This window comes from Musca autumnalis, unplaced genomic scaffold, assembly GCF_047663935.1.
Source record: "Musca autumnalis isolate F117 unplaced genomic scaffold, ASM4766393v1 scaffold_3, whole genome shotgun sequence".
NCBI classification, from domain to species: Eukaryota; Metazoa; Arthropoda; class Insecta; order Diptera; family Muscidae; genus Musca; species Musca autumnalis.
Window position 1 is genome coordinate 76979987 of NW_027411866.1, and position 15806 is coordinate 76995792.

The 15806-nt window shown below is 36.6% G+C and overlaps 1 protein-coding gene across 1 annotated transcript in view; it reads left to right on the forward strand.

The window, feature by feature from the left end:
* Window positions 1-15806, forward strand: part of LOC141396428 (NIF3-like protein 1) — a 91688-nt gene that overhangs the window by 49681 nt on the left and 26201 nt on the right. The window lies entirely within an intron of this gene.

The following is a 15806-nucleotide window of genomic DNA, read 5'->3' on the forward strand; positions in this document are numbered from 1 at the left end:
GCCCCCCATACGAGGGTACAAGTTTCATCAGGGGCAAGTCCAAACTTCTTGAGAAAATTGCCTGAAAGATGCAAAGAACCCCTATGACACCGTATGTAGTGGTTGGAGCGCTAGATAACTCTCGAACGGATTTGCCGATTTGGTCCAACATTTTTCCTTCTTAATATTTTGTCCAAACTTAGTGTAAGTTCGAAGATAAGCCATATCGTTCCACTCCTTCAGGTAGCTCCACCACAAAAGTTCAAAAATGTTCGAATTCAGTCACACATTCCAAATTTCATTGAATTCGGACATACATATTTGGTGCAGCAATCGTAAAATCGGCCAAAAATATATATGAGAGCTATATCAAAATTTATAGGTATTAGTCCCATTTGGCCACTGAATTGGTTACAATTTGATATTTTGGGTTTTTAGAGGCTAAAATAAATCCCGAATTTCGGTATTTTGAAGGTTTCAGTCTCATTTTCTTATCGAAATGGCTGAAATTTGGTATTTGGTCTTCTATTGGGCTACAAAACTTTTCCGCAGAAATTTGTCAGTGTACGTCTACGTTTTGACATAACCCCCATTGAACTTCCGATTTATTTATTTTTTTATTATACCCTCCACCATAATATGGAGGGTATAATTAAATTTGTTATTCCGTTTGTAACACATAAAAAAATATACATGGGAGACCCCATAAAGTATAAAACTTTCCCCTAGAAACTTGTCGGTGCAGATCTTAGTATGGCCCCCATAGAACGGTACCTCCCTATTTCCGGTATTTTAAAGGTTGTGGTCCGAATATTCCACCGAAATGGCTGATATTTGGTATTTAGTCTTCATATGGGGAATTAAATGTTCCATATGAAATTTGTCGGTATAGGTTCACGCCTTAGTGTAGTCCCTCCCGCTTCAGTTGGGGGTATACAACATTGCCCCAGAAACTTGTCGGTATACCGCCATAGAACGGTATAGGCCTCATACAACGGTACCTCCCTATTTCCGGTATTTTGAAACGTTCCGTATGAAATTTGTCGTTATAGGTCCACGCCTTCTTATAGCCCCCATAGAACTGTACCACCCGATTTTAGGTACTTTGAAGGTTGTGGCCCACAGCAACTCACCGAAATGGCTGAAATTTGGTATTTTGTCTTTGTTGGAAGTAAACGCCTTTCTGACTGAAATTCGTCGGTATAGCTCCACGTTTCGATAAAGCCCCATAGAACAGTACCTCCTGATTTTCGTAATTCTGAAGGCTGTGACGTCAATATCCCGCCGAAAGACTGAAATTTGTTATTTAGTCTTCCATGGGGTTATAAAATATTCAAGAAGAAATTTTATCAGTATAGGTCCGCGGGTTCCTATATCCCCCATAGAAGCGTACCTCTTGATTGTCGGTATTTTGAAGGTTTTACCGAAATATCGGAAATTTGATATTTAGTCTTTGAGCCTAAAAACTTTCTGCCAAAAATTTGTAGGTATAGATGGACGTTTTGATATAGCCCCCATGAAAACTCAAAAAACTTACCTACCAAAAATTGTGGTTTCAGACCGAATACGATATAATTGGACATTTAAGGTTCGAAGTGATCAAAAAGCTTCTCCACCAAAAATTACACTGTGCGACAACAAAAAAATCACAAGGAAAACTGAGTAGATTATGAAAGTAGAGCCAAAAATATGAGACACGGAAAGTAACCAATGTAGCCGGGTCAAGTTACGCCCATTTCTATTTTTTCGAAATAATTGAGTTAGGATATATTGGAATCCTTGCATTTTAGGTATGTAGTGTCTTTGGCAACTTTACAAAGGGAATATTTTTGTTAACAATTTTAACCCTCATGCGGTTAACCAAGGGTTCTTTTTGGTCCTTTTTTGAAAATCTTTCAAAAACTCATTTAAATGTGATCATACCAAATCCAAATATTCTACAAAATTGTTTGTCATAAAATTTTACTATAGGTCTCAGAATACACCAAATCTTGAAATCTTATGTAATCGCCATAAATCTCTAAAAATGAAAAACAAGTTTTAGGGTTAAAGTCGGACTTCATCTGAGTTTATACAAAATTGTCCCTCAAAACATAATTTTAGAGAGATGACATCAAAGACAAAAATATTCTTCGTCAAATTTCACTATGGGTCACCAAAGAAATAAAATGTCTATTTACATTATAGGTATATCATGAAAATATCTGTATCAATTTTGCTGAAAAAAACATGAAAATATTTCCCAATTTTTTTTTTTTTTTTTTTTGTAAATTTTTTTCTCCTTTTTTCGAGTTGATACATGAAAGTGAAAATGAAGAAAAATTCTACACAAAATTTCACCATGATTTTCAGAATAAACCATATATCTAGGTATACAATTATCTTAAGTAAATTAGATTACAATCTTATACATTTTAGGACGAAATTATTTGTTTTAATTTTGGACTGTTAATTTTTCATAATTCCATAGTGGATCAAAATCTAACAAAATCCTTCACTCTTTGGGGATATTGTTAAAGAAAGAAATATTTTAAATCAAATTTTACTATGAGTCTCTGAATGAAAGAAATCTGTAACCGTAACATATAACATTTATAGCAGCCTTTGTTTTTGAAACAGGGTTTAGGCCATATTTTACAATTTTTATCCAGATTGTCGTTGTGATTTGTCACTATAAATAAATATATTATTGATGGGTTTTCGTTAAAAATTCATACAGAAGATGTTGTGCGCTCCAATTGAAAAGCCTTTGAAATATTTGTGATGAACATACATATATATTAGAAAAATATAGAAAACCCAGATCGGACTTCGTAAAATTGTGTTTTTTAGTACTTTTAACTTAAATTACGTAGTTAGGATAAGTCATTGGTTGCTTATATTGTATGTAAAAATACGAGAGAGGTTTACGGCTATGGTCCAGTGCTCTCATATGCACTATTTGTCGTGGTCCAAAACAATACAATGATGGCAGTTAACTCCTGTTTTGGTAACATTTCATTCATCTCTCTAAAATTATGTTTTGAGGGACAATTAACCCTAAAACGTGTTTTTCATTTATGGAGATTCCTGGTGATTAGATAAGATTTGCAGACGAAACATTTTGTAGAATATTTGGATTTGGCAGGATCACATTTTAAAGAAGTTTTTGAAAGATTTTCGAAAAAAGGGACCATAAAGACCCCTTTGGTGAACCGCATGAGCGTTAAAATTTTTAACAAAAATATTTCCCAGATCATCCTCTGTAAAGTTGCCAAATACACTCTATACCTAAAATGCAAGGATTCCAAGATATCTTAACTCGAAAAAAAAATAGAAATGGGCGGAACTTGCCCTGCCTATTTTGGTTACTTTCCGATGTAAACTTTGAAAACGCCGATACACGTGTCTCATATTTTTAGCTCTACTTACATAATCTACTCATCATTTCGAAAAAAATAATTTTGTTGCACAGTGTTATATACATAGGTCTACTTTATAACGGTATTTCAGGCATTTGGAAATTATTCTCTACATTTTCGGCCTAATACAGTCATTTGGCATTTACGATTCCGAGTGGTCAAGAAACGTATCCGCCATAAATTTTGGATATAGGCCCACGTCGTGGTGTATCCCCCATTAATAACAAATACCCAGCAAAATTTTATGGAAGTGGTTCCATGAGATGCCATGATTTCACTGGATCTTTTGCATTGGTTCAAATGAAGTCGTGAAAGATCCGATCTTTTCATCAGCACTTGAACCCATTCGAAGGAAGTCGTGAAAGATCCGATCGTTTCATCAGCATTTGAACCAATTCAAAGGAAGTCGTGATAGATCCGATCTTTTCCTTAGCATTTGAACCCATTCCATCGATCCAATAGAGATGAATTTTGTGTTTTTATTTTTACACATGTAGATATTCTTTTATTTATCTAAATATGTACGTTTAAAGCAATGTAAGATTTATTATGCTAGGAAGTCCCAATAATTGAGCTAAAAGTAGAGTCGGACTGCGCTCTTTGGTATTAGTCGTGTTCCTTTACGTGCCTGAGGTTACCAGTTTTTACCCGCAAAGTGTTTCCTTACTTTTAAAAGCATAAATTGTATGCTATGAGAGCATTTCACCACTTTTACCATTTTTGCAACAATTACCATTTTTAAAAGTAAAGGAACAGACCAATTATAAAAGTTTCCTTGCCTGCACTAGAGAACCCCGCTCAAAAAGTCGTTTTGTAGATCCCTACAAAACAACAAACATTTCCAAAACGTTGTAAAATAAAATTCACGAAATAGTAATCTACAGTTGGAGTCAATGTCGAAATCTACACTGCACTGATGGGAAGTAAAATCCTTTTGCAAGGTGAATCAAAACCTGTTGCGGAGGAAGTAAACTCTGTTGCGTGCATTGGCGGTGTTTAGACTGCAACAGCTGGGACGGCCGGAAGTCAAGTTTCTCACTTAAATTTACAACCTGTCGCTTGCCAAACACATCGTTCCCGAAGTCTGGAAAATAGGCCAGCTACTGAAGCCCGAAAAGGATGCCAGCAAAGGTGAATCTTACAAACCGATTTCGCTTTTGTCGCCCGTAGCAAGGACCCTTGTGGCTATAGTTCTTCCATCCAGTTGCCGATCAATAGCATAGGATCCGTAAGCAGCACAACAACTGCGCTGAAGGCCATCTCCATATTAGCAGAGGACTCATTCAGAGCAAGCCGTGCTCATAATCTAGAAAGAGAAGTCTAACGTTACAAGAGAGAACCTCTAGATCAACAAGCCTTTCAACCAAGTTTAAGTAGCATTCACACGAATGCAGTCGCAGATGCAGTAAACAGTTGTCGTGTGAATGCGGTCCTTGGAGAACATCTACCATCTATCGCAGCTGAGAAGCGCCAGCTGTCAGGACAAACCAGATTAGTTTTGGGTCAATACGCTCGGGATGGTGCAGACGTCAAAATTCCTATAGGGCAAGTACTGATGACACCGTGGAAAACATCTGCCCAGCATACAGCACAGGCAACCACGACACACTGCTCCTTTTCAATTGCCCTACCAATCCTGCTAAGAAACTTAAGTTTGCAGCTTTGTGGTTACAAACCATTAGATTAAGCAGAAAAATGAGAATACAAACATATTAACTACTGTTACAACAACGAGAAGAAACTGCAATTATTGATGTAAACTTTATGATGATAAATAAATTATAGTTATTTCATTAATTCCTTTGAATTAATAAAATAAAAAGATGAAAATCATTTTTCAATACAGCATTTTCCATTTTCCGAACAATACGTGAAAATTACATGCCAAAGGGTTGGTGAAAATGACATGCCAAAGATTAGTGAAAATGCTATTCTTGGGAATTGGTTAAGATGGCATGCCAAAGGATTGGTATAGATGCCATGCCAAAGAATTGTTGAAGATGCCATTCCATCGAGTTAGTAAAGATGACATGCTTAGGATCTGAAAATGAATTGCATCTTTTGGGGGTCACGCTCTTGTAAAAAGAATGAGTGAAGATGCTGAAAAAATGACATTCCATTTCACTTGCACCCATTCTTGAATAGCATCTTTGGCATCGAACATTTTGCTGGGTAACGGTACCTCCCGATTTCAGGTATTTTCATTTTTTAGCTGACTGAACTAGATAAAATTAGGTATATGGGTTTCTCAGTAGTCAAAAAAACTTCTTTAAGTAAAATTGTGACCATTTGTTCTGTAGTTACAGTAATAAAACTAATTATTTCATTTAATTCAGAATATTTCATGGAGGGTAAAAAAATTTGGCCCGGCCGAACTTAATGCTCCTTTATTTGTTAAACATAAAATTAATTTTTTAAAAATACTGTAAAATTAATTTTAATATTTTTTTGTTTCACTTAAAAACCTCTTAACTATAGAGTACACTGTCTTGTCTACCCATTCATACAATGAATCGTAGCTTTGTAAGTTTTTTTATAGTACACATTTCTGTAAGCTCAATTTGATTAAAGCTATGACTTTGTTTGTGTTTTTGTTGTTTATTTTGAATTGAACTAATCCCTGTAAACTATAAAACGAAAAATGTACATTTACAAGCGTCCGTCCATTCAAATGTTTTTCAAACATTTGTTTCGAAGTTCAAGAACAGATTATTCAACAAATTGAAAATGACAGTGAATGACAAAGCCAGTCTTGTTGGACTTTGTAATTTTTAGCATGGTAACGAGTAAAATATTTATATATTTTCATGATGCGCACAAGCAATGGTTTCTGTATCTGCATCCCAAGTGTTGCCGACCTTATTCCTACATCTCTGCATGTCGCATGAACATACTGCCAAATGTGACTGTAAAATCTTGGGGTAGTTAGTGGTCGGAATTCAGTTACCATCGATCAGGACATTCAACTCAGTCCTCATCTCCGCAGTCAATGTGGTAAACAGAGTGGCCGTACATTTCGTGGCGGATATTTGCATATTCCTCGCGTGAAAAAAGGTAAGATCAGTCAAATAAGACTTCAGCCTTAAACAAATGACATTAGGGCAGGTACTCGATGCAAATATTGTACAATCATTCGCATACATTATGATTTCAATGCCGTTTCTAGGGGGTGGAATAAAGGAAACGTAGAGTTTAAACAGTTCCAGAGATATTACCCCACCAAGGTGGGGCTTTCACTACTTCTTCCTGAGTTTCCCGTGCGACTGGCGTCCACACCTATACTTGATTATCCAATGTATCAAACTTGTCCGGAGGATAGTCTGCTCGATGTTCTCTGATAGTCTGCTCGTTTGCTCTGATTGAATACTCCACTAATATGATTGGAGATGGTGTGCGGCGCTATTGTCGTGCTGTGCTGCTTACTGAATCCATGTTGATGATCGACAACTGGATAGTTATTTCTGATGCTGGGGAGGACTAACGCCTCAAGGGTCTTCGCTACGGGCAACAATAGCGAAATCGGCCTGTACGAAATTTACCTTTGCTGGGATGACCTTCCTAACGTGGGATAACATTGAGCCTATAATCTGGAGTAGAGGTGTTTATCGACGGAATATAAGCAACTTTACGTCGACAGCTCCACACTGGACTGCTACCCACATACATTCCGTGTACATGTACGCGTCATTAGAGCCAGGCCCAAGCGAAACGAGTCTGTTTTGAACAGACTGGTGGACTCCTCTTCTGGTGGTGGGGACTTTAGTCCTGTCCGTTAGTCTGTCTCGAAACATAGATTAATTTATATGATGTACCATATCGGGCAATTCCTTGGGCTGCCACGAAGTGAGGAAGTTCAACACTTTGCGCTTTTATCCAAAAACAAATTTATTAGCAAGACGTCCGCAATCGTTAAGATAGATATTCGAAAAGTTCCAAAAAGCCCTGTATTTTAGTCGTCAAATTGATACTTCAGCCAAAGCCGGTCCCAAGCCCGGTTGAAAAAGTAGGAGAGATTGTCGCGAACCGATGAGGTGAATTGATTTGTTCCCCAATACACTTCTGTATGAGCGACATAGAATCGGATAGTGATCTCCTACACTAAATGACCAATGCAGCATATGTAGTGAAGGAGGGAACCCTGTCGATTCTTTTCCCCACCGTCCCACTGTGGGCGAATTTCAAATCCAGCGGCACAAAAGTCCGAAGAACTAATCTTGAGTTATATGAAAATAATTGATGTCCTCTTATTCTAAACATTTTGCTGAACCCAAAAATAATAAACAATTTCGTGTTTTATTGTTTTTGTACCGTTATAACGTTACATACATTTGGAGTTTTTATTCGTGAATTGCAAATAGATTTTTTATACTTGCTTTGATCGTTCAGTTATGTGCAAGAAGTGAAAGTAAACAGTGCATAATTTAATTTTTTCTAATAGTTTGGAAGAGTTAAAACAATGGTGAGCAAATTGCGAGAGACTCATGTATTTTTTACACTTTTGTGTATGAGGCCGAGCATTTCTACCCAACAGTGCTATAAAAAGAAAGTGATTACAAGATTTCTTCAAAAAAAATACTAATGCTACTAATTGCAACTCTCTATTTTATCGCCTTTTTAGGAAAACGGTAATCAAAATAAGTGGAGTCTCCTGTATCTACAGGGGAGAACAATATCTTCCACCTTCATTGACACGATATTAAAGACCCTAGTCTGGAGGAATGGGGCTAATATCAACGGTTTACGTAACATATGGGCAGGGATCTAACGCATTAGGCTATAATTATAAATAACATGTTTCTATATTTGACTCCTATGTATATCGGATCACCCATTGAAGTCTCTAGACTACAAGTCGATAGAGTACTTGTCGAAAAATTCGACAAAACCCGTAATAGAGGCCTATTTTATACCAATACTAGCAAATGCCCGCTACTTCGTATGCGTAAAGGGAACAAAATATATATATATAAACAATATTCAATACGGGAATGGGAATACTGGAGATTCTGTTGTAATAAGACCTATTTTTATTACCAATATTTTTTTCGGTTGTAGTCAGAATTTACAAAAAAACTCCTGGTTTTAACCCTTCACTAACACAGCATTCTCTTCCAGTACGAATTTCCAAACACTATTCGTAAACTTTATCTCACCCCTTTACAACAACAATCACGCACTTTTACAATGCAAGGTTCTAGCTCTAGCGGTTTCGTCCAGACCCCGAATAGGTCCGTTAAATTTTCGGCATTCAAAATGGCCATAAAAATCCACGTGTTCGTATATCCCCATATAAAATTTTTGGAGGCATTTCAATTTAGGTTTTTTTTATTATCAGGGGGTAAATTACTTTTAGTTTACAAAATTGTCGCATTGGACCACGTTTTCAAATGAACATACCAAAGCAGTCAGAACAAAAAAACATTTTTTGAAAAGATATTCAAGTTTGACTACTTAATTTCAGTACATTATTTAGAAACGCCTTTGCGTTAACATGAAATCAATGGAACAATATTCAGTACAATTTTTCAAACTCAGAATTTTGTCTCAAATTTTAGAATATTTTTCCATTTCGTATTTTTTCTACAAATAGCGTATTTTCAAATTATATAATCCCTACACCCAACACCAAATTTAGTACCTTTTTGTGTAAACAATACCTAAATGGTTTTGGTACCAACATGTTACCCAACTTTCCGTACACATAGGTAAACGTTTCAAAAATTACTTCCTTATATTCAACATATATCCTAACCCCAATTCACTTTTCCAGCTTTATCTGTTCCCCTGAAACCCATTATAGTACTATTTAGAACTTTTTGTATAAATAAGTACGAATTTTCAAAACCTCCTCCCTACCTCCACTCTAAACACCAATTTCTAATCTAATACCGAATTTCAAAATTCCAGTTCCACCCTTTACAAAATCACAAATTTTACAAAATTCTATACCATATAGCAAATACCAAACGGTACCAAATTTTGTACCATTTAGTACTTTTCGTACACGATTTTACAAAATTTACTTTCATATCTCAACTCTATCCGTTCACCTAAACCCAATTTATAGCCAATGTAGTTCCATTTAGCACTTTTCCATAAGTACGAATTTCCAAAACTACCTCAATCCTACACTCCAACAGTAATCTGTTCACGCAAATACAAATTGTAGCGAATTCCGTACCATTTAGTACTGCTTCGCGCACAATAGTACGATTTTCCAAAGCTACCTCCATATCTCGATTCTATATTCCAACAGTAATCTTAATTCCAAATTTCAGGATTCCAGTTCTTCAAATCCAAATCATACTAAATTCACGACCATATAGAACTTTTCGACCTTTGGTACATCTTTCTTACTCTTCATCAGTGATCCCCATTCCAAATTTCAGGATTCCGGCCCTATTCGTTAACCCATATCCAAATGGTACTATATTTAGTACTTTTCGTATACTTTTAATTCGAATTTCCAAAAACCTTTCTTTTTTACTCTTCATCAGTGACCGTCATTCAAAATTCCAGGATTCCTGCTCTATCCGTTCACCCAAATCCAAATTGTACTAAATTTAGTACCATTTAGTACTTTTTGTACCCTTATAGTTCGAATTTACAAAAACCTATCATTGTTACTCTTCATCAGTGACCATCACTCCAAATGTCTGTATTCCAGCTCAATCCGTTTAACCAAATGAAAATTATACTACATTTAGTACTTTTCGTACCCTTATAGTTAGAATTTCCAAAAACCTTTCATTGTTACTCTTCATCAGTGACCCTCATTCCAAATGCTTGTATTCGAGCTCTATCCTTTCACCAAAATCCAAATTGTACTAAATTTAGTACCATTTAGTACTGTTCGTGCACTTATAGTTCGAATTTACAAAAACCTTTGACCCTAATTTCAAATTTCAGGATTCCAGCTCAATCCGTTCACAAAAATCCAAATTGTACTAAATTTAGTACCATTTAGTACTTTTCGTACACATAAGTACGATTTTCCAAAACTGCCTTCACATTTTAATACAAAACTCCAACGATAATCTTAATTCAAAATTTCAGGATTCCGGCTCTATTAGTTCACCCAAATTGTACGAAATTTAGTACCATTTAGTACACATAAGTACGCATTTCTAAAATTATTTCCATATCCAAATCCTACAGTAATCTTTGTTCTAAATTTCAGGATTCCAGCTCCATCCGTTCATCCAGATTCAAAGTGTACAAAATGTAGTACCATTTAGTACACATAAGTACGAATTTCCAAAACTACGTCCATATCTCACTCCTACACTCCAATAGTAATCGCAGCTCTAAATTTCATGATTCCAACTCTATTCTTTTACTCAAATCCAAATTTAGTACCATTTAGTACTTTTCGTACGCATAAGTACTATTTTCCTAAACTGCCTTTTCAATCCTACCCTCCAACAATAATCTTAATTCCAAATTTCAGGATTCCAGCTCCATTCGTTCACCTCAAATCCAAATTGTACTAAATTTAGTACCATTTAGTACACATAAGTACCCATTTCCAAAACCATTTCCATATCTTAATCCTACACTCCAAAAGTAATCATAGTTCTAAATTTAAAGTTTCCAGCTCTATTTGTTCACTCAAATCCAAACTTAGTACCATTTAGTACTTTTCGTACACATGATTTTCCAAAACTGCCTCCACATTTCAATCCTAAACTCCAACAATAATCTTAATTCCATATTTCAGGATTCCAGCTCCATTCGTTCACCTAAAATCCAAATTGTACTAAATTTAGTATCATTTAGTACACATAAGTATCCATTTCCAAAAGTATCTCCATTTAAGATTACTGCAGGAATGTAGTCTTGAGATACATTCCTGCAGTAATCTTAAATTCCAGTTTCATGATTCCAGCTTTATTCGTTCACCCGCAATTGATATTGTACCAAATTTAGTACCATTTAGTACATTTCGTACACATGAGTTCACAACCAGAAAACAACTCCTTATATAATCGTTAGTTCTCAACCTTAAATATCACTCCAAATTTCAAGCTTTTAGCTCTATCCGTTCACATGATACCTAATGGTACCAAAATTAGTACATTTCAGTACTTTTCGTACACTTATAGTACGATTTTCCAAAAACCCTTTGGTACATCTATCATATACATAAATAGGGACCCACGTTCCAAATTTCAGAGTTCTAGCTGTACGCGTTCGCGTAATACAAAGGGTACCATATTTAGTACCTTTTGGTACTTTTCGTACCCTTCCAGTTCGAATTTCCAAAAACCCAGCCTTATCTCACCCCTACACACCAACAGCAACCTACACCCAAAATTTCAACTTTCTAGCTTTAGCGGTTTCGTCTGGGCGTTGATGAATCAGTCAGTCAATCAGTCAGTCAGTCAGTCAGTCAGTCACTCACCTCACTACTCTTTTATATATATAGATACACGAAAGTGGTACCACGGGTCCAATGGGGGGAAATATCACCGGATTACACCAAAAAACTCGTTAATTTATAGTTTGAAGGCTCGTAAGTTATGAAAATAATTTCAAAAGCAAAAATATCCATTCATTTTGTTAAAGAAATAAGAAAATTCTTGCGTTTGGCAAAAGTGTAAACTTTATTTTGACGCGTCAAATTTTGGGTTATTTTGGCAATCTTCATTTATTCCCTAATGAAACGTGGGAAGGGCTTAATATTTTCTGGATTTTAATTCACCACGAAATACTTAAAAAAGTTGCATTTATATGTTATACGTATAATATCTCTACGTCGGTGTAATAATGCAATCAAAAAAAATTTGAGAGGTGTAAAGTTTATTTTGACGCTCATTACGCTTTATTCAGGAAAAAGACTGAAGAATGTAAAAAGATTCAATACATAGCCAATCAATTAGATACATTATATTCGGACATTATATTCGGATTCTGAGGATTAGTAGAAATATGTACTTAAAATTAAGTTGTAGCATTTCTTTTTTGTTTTGTTTTGAATTCTAGTAAAAAAATGTAAATACAATGGTTTTTAAGAAGAATAAAAACGACAAAGTTATATTACTAAATTGTTCCTTTATTTTGAAGTTAAAAAGATGTTGTTCCGGTGCCGTTATATGGCGGCAATTCCAAAACATGTCCACAATTTTTGGTAGATAACTTTCTTAACCACCGGCAACCCTTAATATCAAAAATCGGCCTGAAAATGTAGCTCAAAATATCAAAGTACAGACAAATTGGTTGGAAAATTTGGCGAATAACTTTAATATACCTAAAATCTGGAGGCTATACCAAAACCTGGACCAATGTCTCTCATTTTTGGAAATAATGATTTTTACTGAAGGCCCTAAGTACTAATTTACAGCTAAATTGACAGCAAAACGTCTAAATACACAAAATATCTTATATGGGTATCTCAATTAGTTTGGGAGTTATTAATGTTTCCCTGGTAGATTTGGATTTTGCCCACAGTGCGTCCCCTCCTAATTGTCTCCATTAGCAGACCGACCAAATTTCAAAATCTCCGTCAATCATGGGACAGCCGATTGGCTGAGTTTCAGAGAGTCTACTAATCAACGCTTCGGAGATCTGCCCAACCCTTCTGATGTTCGGGTAGCAGAAAGGACGTTCCGAGACATCATCACTGCTGCAGCCGCTTGCCATATATGTATCTTCTGGTCGAATACCCGAAGTGAGATCGAACTTCCCAGCAGAAGCGATGGCATTAGCAAATTAGTGTGATGAGCTTTTTCGTGCCAACCCCAGTGACCCCAGAGTCAGGGAGCTGACATTGGAAATTAACAGGTCGGTGAGCATAAGCAGAACAGTGGTTAAATCATCTAAAGAGTTGCAATGTTGGAGCCGGTATAAGTGAATTGTGCGCAACTGTTAAATCACACTCGAACCCTGGAAAGAAGGAAGATGGGACATCAGTCACGTTTGGCGACGTTACACTGACTGATCTCAGAGGTGTGCAAGTTATTTTAATCTTCGAAGGGCGAAGAAAATAGTACTACTTCGCATTAGATCTCTTCCTGCCGAAATGAACCACCACAATTTACTATAGATGGTGTTTCGAATGTCATCAGGAACGCTAAATCATCCAGAGTGTTGATGGAATTTACATGGTAATGCTCAAACAGCTGGATGCGCTGCGGGTAGAATATCTTACTAAAGTTCTCAACCTGTCGCTAACCACCTATATCGTTCCCGAAGTCTGGAAAATGGACAAGGTGGTCCCGCTACTGAAATAGCTATCCAGTCGCCGATCAACAACTGGGTTCCGTAAGCAGCGCTGCCCGCCATGTCCACACATATTAGTCAGGGACTCAACCAGCGCAAGCCGTTTGGTGCAACAGTGATGCTGGCGCTTGACTTATCAAAAGCTTTCGATACTGTCAACCACTCCACATATATAGGATATCGAACAGACAACCCTCCCGCCAAGTTTGAAACGTTGGGTAATCAGTTATATTTGTGGACTCCAGTCGTACGTGGAATTCAAGTATAAGTAGTTCAAGCCACATACAGTGAAACAGGGAGTTTCCCAAGGTAGGGTGATATCTCCGGAAATGTTTAACCTCTACCTCTCCTTATTCCTCCACACGGCATCGAGATCATAACTTATGCAGATGATTGTACGATCCTGGTGTCAGGTACCTTCCCTGATGTCATTTGTGAAAGGATGATCTCCTATTTGACAGACCTTACCACCTTTTTCCATTCGAGACAAAGACTCTTCCAGTACTGCAACACAATGGCATGCTGGATTTTTTTCAGAATATTTTTGAGAGATAACCACGACAATAATCCTGGATTTTCTGAAGAATATATTTGAGGGATAATAATCGTGGATTTTTTAAAGAATATTTTGAGGGACAAGCACCATATGGTGGATAGGACTCCCCACCCAGGCATGTAAGGAAGGATCTTCATGATCTAGAAAAAGAGTTCCAACGTTACAAGAAAGAACGCCTAGATCAACAGGCCTATCAAGCTAGTTTAATTGTCATAAACAAGTATTGTGGGAATACGGTCCTCAGAGAACATCCCCATCTATTACGATAAATCAGAGTAGTTTTTGACTCTACTACGCTCGGGATGGCGCAGTCGTCTAAATTCTTATAGGGCAAGGATCGATGACACCGTGCAAAACATCTGCCCAGCATGTGACACAGGTCCGCTCGATACACTGCCCTTTTTCAACTGCCCCGCCAAACCTACTGAACTAACGCCAGTAGATTTGGGGTTAATCCCATTGAAGCAGCCACGTTGCTGGACCTGGAGATGGACCCTGAGCCAGATTAAGCAGACAATGAACTGAAAACATAAAATAAAACACTGCACAGTGTATGGGAAGGTGCGACAAAAATATTTATAATCGTCGGATCAATCTGATTTTTTTCAGTATATGCTAAAAATAAGTAAAAAATTCTTTAGCCAAAAAATCATCAATATGGGTCCAGGTTTTCCTATAGCCCCCACGTAGCGGTACCAGCCAGTGGCTGTACTTTGATATTTGGGGTTCCCAATGGTCAAAAACCTTCTGCGCCAACAATTTTGGTCTAAGGTCCAGGTTTCGGTTTAGCTCTCATATTACGATACCTCCCGATTTCAGGTATTTTGAAGAGTTTGTCAACATTTTCGGCCCGAATTGGTTGTAATTTGCCATTTGGAGTTTTCAACGATCAAAAACCTTCTGCGCCAAAAAATGTGGTCTTAGGTCCAGGTTTCGGTATAGCCCGCATATTACGGTACCTCCCTATTTCGGTTATTTTTTATCTGCATTTTCGGTCCGAATTGGTTGTAATTTGCTATTTGGAGTTCTTAGTGGTCAAAAACGTCTCCGACTGGTATCGTGGACAGGAAAGGAAACAAATTATTCCATTTGAGTTCAGAATATTTCATGGTAGGGGATATAATAAAGTTCGGTGCGACCGAAAACAAACAATTAAAACACCAAACAAAGAAGATACTGAGAATACAGTAATACAGCATATTCACTGAAACGAACAAAGGCATCGTCAGTATTTTTAATGTCACACACGGAAATGCAAATATATGCAGCTGGAACCAAATTTTTTGTAAACTTGACACTATTTCGAACATTCTTCAAAAAATTTGGAGAGTGGCGAAGGATGGCGAAGTTAGTAAAACTCTACTTCAATTTTTAGGACTTGAAAAAAATCCACAAAAAAGTATTATAAAAAATGTGATTTCCAGCACATTTTATGCAAATAATGTGTACTAATTTTCATGTAAAAGTAATTAGAAAACCTTGTACTAAAACTTCCATTTCGAAAAAAATAATTTTATCCTTTCAATTTTGAGGATACAAGGCACGTGTAAGAAGTTACAACCACACTGATGTTTTTAAGAGATCATACGTAAATGTCAACTTCTTCTGCTTTGTTTTGTTAAATACCATTATAAATCACAAAAACAGTG